General features: G+C 39.8%; 1 pseudogene; it reads left to right on the top strand.

Moving 5' to 3' along the window:
• The first annotated feature begins 2,372 nt into the window (after positions 1-2,372).
• Positions 2,373-3,858, top strand: LOC101130773 (60S ribosomal export protein NMD3-like; annotated as a pseudogene).
• Positions 3,859-8,052: the final 4,194 nt, after the last annotated feature.

Raw genomic sequence — 8,052 nt, 5'->3', positions numbered from 1 at the left:
GAGAGTAACATAAGCAAGATGATGGAACAGGAGGTCCTGCAGGCATATCCCACAACAGAATGTGGAAGCCATGCCAAACAAAACTGCATTTATAAGAGCCTTGGGATCCAGGTCAGTTTGTGACAGCTGGAGGCAAAGACCAAGGGGAACAATTTGAGAGAGTAAGCCCTTGGCCAAGTGGCGTGCTTGCCAATCATGGTCTCAGCTCCAAAACAAAATACCGCCACATCCCACTGTAGATTTAGCTATAGCTCACTAGGCCTTGGTCCTGCCACTGCAACCATCTGCCAAAAACCCAGGAGAATTTATACTCACCTGAGACTTAGGTGACAGGCCTGCAAAACTTGGTTCTGTCTGTAGTCCCTGAATCAGACAAAACTCACCTTCTTTACCTCTCAGGCATGGTCAGGGAGAAATCTTGTCCACACAGGGACCCTCAGGGAAAAACATCCATCTATTTCCTTGGATGTAGGACAATCAATATTGAACTGAATGTGGATCACGGAATGGTTGGGCCGGGCACGGTGGCTCAAACCTGTAATCCCAGCACTTTGGGAGGCTGAGGCGGGTGGATCACCTGAGGTCAGGAGTTCGACCAGCCTAACCAATATGGTCAAACTCTGTGTCTACTAAAAATACAAAAAATTAGCCAGGGTGGTGGCGGGCACCTGCAGTCCAAGATACTCGGGAGGCTGAGACAGGAGAATCGCTTGAACCCAGGAGGCAGAGTTTGCAGTGAGCCGAGATCCCACCACTGCACTGCAGCCTGAGTAACAGAGCAAGACTGTCAAAAAAAAGAAAAAAGAAAAAGAAAAGAAAAGAAAACAGAAACAGCGCTGGGCTCTAGTTTCATGCAGGCACAGTTCAAAAGCAGTTTTGCTCAACCTGAGATTTGCCTAAAATTATAAATCAGTGCCCCTCTAGGCAGGCCTGCTGACATCAGTCTCACTGTGAATCTTAAAGCAGCCCTGTAACCCAGTTCTAATCCCAGTCATCCAGTGTCTGGGAGCAGTCCTACCCACCCAGAAACCTGGAGGGAAATATACCATGGACCCAGAGACAGAACTGAAGAATTTAGCTTCAGTCGTGTATCCTGAAGCAGCCCTATAAATTAGTTCCCATGGCTCTCAGCTTTGATTAGGGGTCAGTACTGCCCATCCAGTAAGCTGTCTAATAACTGGATTAGAGCACTCCCAGAGACCTAGTGGGAGCCACACGTGTCTACATCTATTCTACCAGCACTCCATATGCAGAAACAACTGCAATTTCTTATCTCAGCACTAGTCCTGATAATCGATATTCTAAAGAAAGTTGACTCTTGGCCGGGCGCGGTGGCTCACGCCTGTAATCCCAGCACTTTGGGAGGCCGAGGCGGGCGGATCACGAGGTCAGGAGATCGAGACCATCTTGGCTAACACGGTGAAACCCCGTCTCTACTAAAAATACAAAAAATTAGCTGGGCGCGGTGGCGGGCGCCTGTAGTCCCAGCTACTCAGGAGGCTGAGGCAGGAGAATGGCGTGAACCTGGAGGCGGAGCTTGCAGTGAGCCGAGATAGTGCCATTGCACTCCCACCTGGGCGAAAGAGCGAGACTCCGTCTCAAAAAAAAAAGAAAGTTGACTCTTCCAGGGAACAGACAGAATTTATAACTGTCTTATGTGTTAATAACGGGCCTGCCAACCACGAAACCCACTAAAGACCAAGTAGCAATTATGTGAGCTGGCTCCAACAAACTCAACTGCAATGTCAATTAAAATCTCATCAGCCCAGGGACCCAATAGGAGAAAGTATTTATCTTTCAAAACTCTCCTATGATTAGCGGAAGATGTGTTTACTCCTTCATATTCAGGGACACAGACATAAGCCTGCACAGATCTTAAAGAATCTGAAAATCATGAACATCACCCAAAGAAACTAATAAAGCTCTAGTAAAAATCTGCAAAGAAATGGAGATCTCAGAATTGGCCAACATAGAATTAAAAATAATCATCAAGAGATTTCAATAAAATCCAAAAGAACACCAATAGATAACTAAAAATGTTATGAAATGACACAGAAACAAAATGAGAATTATAATAAATAGGCTGATCATGGTGGCTTACACCTGTGCTAACTGCAATTTGGGAGGCTGAGGCTGGAGAATTGCTTGGGACCAAGAGTTTAAGACCAACCTGGCCAATAGAGCAAGACCCCACCTATATTTAAAAAATTATTTTAATAGATAAATAGAAACCATAAAAAACAACCACTTCATGAGATCTTCGCTGTGGTGAAGATGGCCATGGTGGCAGCTGACAGGACAGCTGGGGTCTATTTTGTTGTGGGTTTTCAGCAAATCCAGGGCTGGTCTGGAGGTGTGAAGCATACAGAACAATGGAGTATATGACAGAATCGACTGACCGCAGCCCTGGACTCATCTTGTGCTGTGAGTGTGGTATTGCAGTAAGTCCCAATCCTGCCAATATTTGTGTGGCCTGTTTGCAAAGTAAAGTGGGCATCAGCCAAGGTATTCCAAAACAAGTCTCACTTTTGTTCTACAAACAATGTCAAAGGTATTTTCAGCCACCAGGAACTTGGATACGGTGTGCTTTAGAATCCAGGGAACTTCTTGCTTTGTGTTCAAAGCCCCTCTGAGTAAGGAACGGCTTGTGAATGCAGGCTTTGTTTGGACTGAGCCCCATTCTAAGAGATTTAAAGTTAAGACTCCAGAAAGAGGTGATGAATGGTGCTGTCCTTCAACAAGTGTTTGTGGTGGATTACGCTGTTCAGTCCCAAATATGTGGAGATTGTCATAGAGTAGAAGCTAAGGGTTTCTGGAGGGCTGTGATTCAAGTGAGGCAAAAGACTTTGCACAAAAAAGCTTTCTACTATCTGGAACAGTTAATTCTGAAATATGGAATGCATCAGAATACACTTCGTATCAAAGAGATTCATGATGGTCTGGATTTTTATTATTCCTCGAAACCACATGCTCAGAAGATGGTCGAATTTATTCAGTATACAGTTACCTGTAGATACAACGCATCCCAAAGACTGATCTCTCAGGATGTCCATAGTAATACATACAATTACAAAAGCACTTTTTCTGTGGAAATTGTTCCAATATGCCAGGATAATGTTGTCTGTCTGTCTCCAAAACTGACACAAAGCCTGGGAAATATGAACCAGATTTGTGTGTGTATTCGAATAACCAGTGCCATTCACCTCATTGATCCAAACACCCTACAAGTTGCAGATATTGATGGAAGCACTTTCTGGAGTCACTCTTTCAGTAGTTTATGTCACCCCAAACAGCTAGAGGAATTTATTGTGATGAAATGCAGCATAGTCCAAAATATAAAACACGGTGCAGATGCTGGAATGATATCAAAAAAGCATACCCTCAGGGAAGTCTGGGTACAGAAGACATCTGAAATGAATACAGATAAACAGTATTTTTGTCATACTCATTTGGGACATCTTCTAAATCCTGGAGAGCTGGTGTTAGGGTTTGATTTGGCCAGCTGCAATTTAAATGATGAGCATGGCAACAAAATGAACTCAGAGTTCCAGATGTGGTATTAATCAAGAAGAACTAAGACTGGACCAAACATCAGTGATGTAGAAACTGGAAACTGAAAGAGCTTGCAGGAGAGAGAACATGGATACGGATGATGAAAGGCAATACCAAGATTTTCTTGAAGATCTTGAAGAAGATGAGGCAATTAGAAAAAATGTCAACATTTACAGAGAGTCAACCATCCCTGTGGAAAGTGATGATGATGAAGGAGCACCTGGAATTAGTCTGGCTGAGATGCCTGAAGACTTTCATATTTCCCATGATGCCACTGGTGAAGAAGATGCGTCAATGATGATATAATGAGATGTTGTAGACTGTTTCCACATACGTGGGCTTAAGAAGTTGGAAAAAATGACCTCAAGTGTCTCTTCCATCTATGCCTCCAGATTTCAAGAGGAGAAATTAAGTTTTAAACCTGAATAAACATAATTGTTTTGATTACTCACTCAAAGCACTGAAAAAGATGGATGGCTTTGAAGTTTTAGATAATAAACGATTATGGAGAATGTAATTATTATTGATATTTAGGCTATTTTACATGTGAAATTTTATCACTGTGCTTTTTTATATGAGGCACTGTAGTATTTTCACATAGTATAGTACCCTGGATGTAAAAGCTCAAAAATTGTGATTCCTTGGACATTCACTAAATCTTCAAGCAAAAACACATTTTTACATTCTTTTTACATTGATTAGTGAAAGACCATATGAAAAATCATTTTTAATATTGTTAATATTGTTACATACTTTGATCCACTTTACATCATTTTTATGTTCTTGAGGGAGGGAAATTAGGGTTCAGTTTATCACTGGATATTCAGGAGGCAAGTCAATCTTTTTTATTTCCTTATAAAATTAACATCTTCAAAAGCTGTTAAACAGAGGGTTATCTTAATTTTTATTGCAGTAGAGGAAATATATTTAAAATATTTGTAGATTTGTAGCAAATAGATACTCATTATTTAAAGGTTAAATAACAACTTTTTCTTTTGTTATTTTTGCCAGTTTAAGGCAGTAGCTGTGTATGTCATATAAATGTCTTCCTACCACATCAAAAATGTTGCTTTTAAAATTTTTGTTTAAAATTGAGAAGGAAGGAATTTTCTCTCTGTAAGTTTCTATCATTGAACACGCCACCATCAAAAAGAATATTAGAATCTAGCATGAAGATAATGACTAATAAAAATGAGGTACATACTTTATAAAACCATAAATCAGATTTGAATGAGGAATGCTTGCCACATCCTCAAAAGAAAAACTGTGTCTTGGGTTTTAAAGTGTTCTGAGAATGAATTATTAAGATCCTATTTCTATAAGCAAGATCAGACTTACTAAGTATGGCACAACTAAGAGCTAATTCATTCATTCTATGTGTGCCACTAAATAAAGAGATTGAGCAAGTAAAAAAAAAAATCAAACAGAAATCCTGGAACTGAAATAAACAGTGGCAGAACTGAAAAAATATAATAGAAATGTTTAACAGGAGAATCAATCATAAAGAAGAAAAATTCAGCAAACTCAAAGACAGGCTATTTACAAGTAACCAACCATAAAGTGAACAAATATACACATTTCAGAAATTTCAGAAAAAGAGAGAGAGAGGAACAGAGATTTAAATATATAATGTCTTAAAACTTTCTGAATCTAGAAAAGAATATGAACATCAAGTTTTATGAAGCTCCAAATATCTTCAGCAAGAAGAACCTAATAAAGATTGCCCTTGGACACATTATGATTGTCAAAATACAAAGATAAAGCACAAATCTTGAAAACAGCAAGAGATAAATTCTTCACATAGAAGGAAACCTTTATAATGGTATCAGTGGATTTTTCGGCAGAAGCTTTGCAAGCAAACTTGGAGACCATATATTCAAAATGCTGAAAGGAGGAAAAAAACTGACAATTAAGAAGAGTTTATCCAACAAGGCTGTTCTTTAGAAATAATAGAGGTCAAGACATTCCAACATTTCAAGACAAAAAAGAAGGTGAGGGAACTTATCACACCTCAACCTGACCTGCAAGAAATGCTAAAAGGAAGTCTTTATATTGATATGACCCAATACTAATAATATGAAAAATATTAAAGTATAAATGTCAGTGAAAATGGTAAATACATAGTGAAATTTAGAATACTCTAATACTGTAGTGGTTTTGCGTAAGTCACTTTGAACTTTAGTACAAAATGTATAAAAAATATTAAAAATAAAATAGCTACAATAATTTGTTAATGGACACACAACAAAAAATTGTAAAGTGTGACATATATAGTATAAAATGTGTGAAAGGGAGAAAATGTGTAAAGTTTTTCTACACATAGAAGTTAAATTGTCATCATCTCAAACAAGATTGTTAAGATACAACATGTTTTATATAAGTCTCATGATAACTACTAGGAAAAAAACTTTAGTAGATACACAGAAGAAAAAGAAAAAGTAATTAAAGCATATAAAAACAACAAAAATGAAAAAAAATTTAAGTTTGGGTGGTGGCTCATGCCTGTAATCCCAGCACTTTGGGAGGCCAAGGTGGGAGAACTGTATGAACCTAGGAATTGGAAACTAGCCTGGGCCACAGAGTGAGACCATGCCTCTACCAAACAATAAAACATTAGCTGCGCATGGTAGCATGGCCTGTGAAACAATAAATAAACATGAAATTCTAACTACCACAAACTAAGCTACAATATTTATGTCATCACAAAATAATAGTCAATTTATTTCAGCCCAAAAGAAATAACCAAGAATCGATTTCAAAATCAGTTCAGAGCTTTGCCTTCTCTGTATGGTGGAAGAGCAAGAAACAGACTCCCTCTGGCACCAAACACATAGGAAGCCAGACCAACCACATGAACCAGATGTTTCCAAACACTAGAAGCATCTGCAAGGAGCACAGGACTGAGGTCTGGAGGCTGAAAGCAAGAGAGGGGACCGTGTTGCTGCCCCAGCTTAGAGCCTGCAGAGCCTCCTGGCAGTGCATGGTGGGAGGATATAAGAAAAGCATGGAAGTCCACATGTTAAGGAGACAGGGTTGAGAATGTGAGGAGAGAAAAACATGGGGCTGAGTACCAGAAAGTAGGGAGGAGGGGCTGAAGTACGGTACAATTGGAGAATAGAAGACAGGGGCTCATTGAACCATTGGCAGGTATACGGGTAAATACCAATCAAGATAAATAATGTTAGGTACTACAAAAGGAAAAGGCACCCTACACTTTTTTTTTTTTGAGATAGAGTCTTGCTCAGTCTCGGCTCACTGCAACCTCCACCTCCTGGGTTCAAGTGATTCTCCTGCTTCAGCCTCCTGAATAGCTGGGATTATAGGCGCACACCACCATGCCTGGCTAATTTTTGTATTTTTATTAGAGATGGGGTTTCACCATGTCAGTCAGGCTGGTCTCAAACTCCTGACCTCGTGATCTGCCTCCCTCGGCCTCCCAACGTGCTGGAATTACAGGTGTGAGCCACTGCACCCAGCCCACCCTACATTTTTTTCAGAGCATTTTCACAAGAAAACTTGTCATTATGAGTTTAATATTGTCCAAAAGTAGAAGAGAGAACATTTCCCAATATATTTTAGGAAGCTAGTATTACTCTCCAATAGAATCAGGGAAAGGCAGTACCAAAAAAACCCTGTAAAACAGTATGCCTCATGAAACTCGATGTGGAAATCCCCAACAAAACATTATTCAACAGAACCACATGCTTCACCCATGGGTGAATTTCTTCTAGTAAGGGAGGAGACCACCCCTCATATTGTCTCACGCCCAATTTCTGCCTCCAAAGAAGAAGTAAAAACTAAAAGGCAGAAATGAAATCGGCAAGCAGACAGCCTGGCACCACACCCTGGGCCTGGTAGTTTAAGTTAGACCCCTGACCTAATCGGTTATGTTATCTATAGATTACAGACATTGTATAGAAAAGCACTGTGAAAATCCCTGTCCTGTTTTGTTGTGATCTAATTACCAGTGCATGCAGCCCCCAGTCACGTACCCCCTGCTTGCTCAATCAATCACAACTCTTTTAAGCAGACCCCCTTAGAGTTGTGAGCCCTTAAAAGGGACAGGAATTGCTCACTCGGGGAGCTCGGTTCTTGAGACAGGAGTCTTGCCGATGCTCCCAGCCAAATAAACCGCTTCCTTCTTTAACTTGGTGTCTGAGGGGTTTTGTCTGTGGCTTGTCCTGCTACACTAGGAATCATAAAGATGTGGGGAAATCAAAGGAAATCTTTTATTAAGAATTAAAGTTGTAGACTCTTATCTTGAGTTGATTACTTTGAATTTTTGGTCCCAAAATACATATAGGACCAGCTCTGATTCTATGATCTTTATCACATGCAGCCAGATGCTGAAGAGAAATAGATACAACAGCGATATGGGAGTTATCCTCTCTAAAGCCCAACTGAAAAAACCCAGAGTCAGAAGTTTTACAAACAGAAAAACAACATACTTCTTCTGAACCAGGGAAGGAGAGGTAATTCAAACATTTAAATTTAAATTGC

Source organism: Gorilla gorilla, chromosome 6, assembly GCF_029281585.2.
Source record: "Gorilla gorilla gorilla isolate KB3781 chromosome 6, NHGRI_mGorGor1-v2.1_pri, whole genome shotgun sequence".
Classification (NCBI taxonomy): Eukaryota; Metazoa; Chordata; class Mammalia; order Primates; family Hominidae; genus Gorilla; species Gorilla gorilla.
This window is presented reverse-complemented; position numbering and strand designations above follow the sequence as displayed.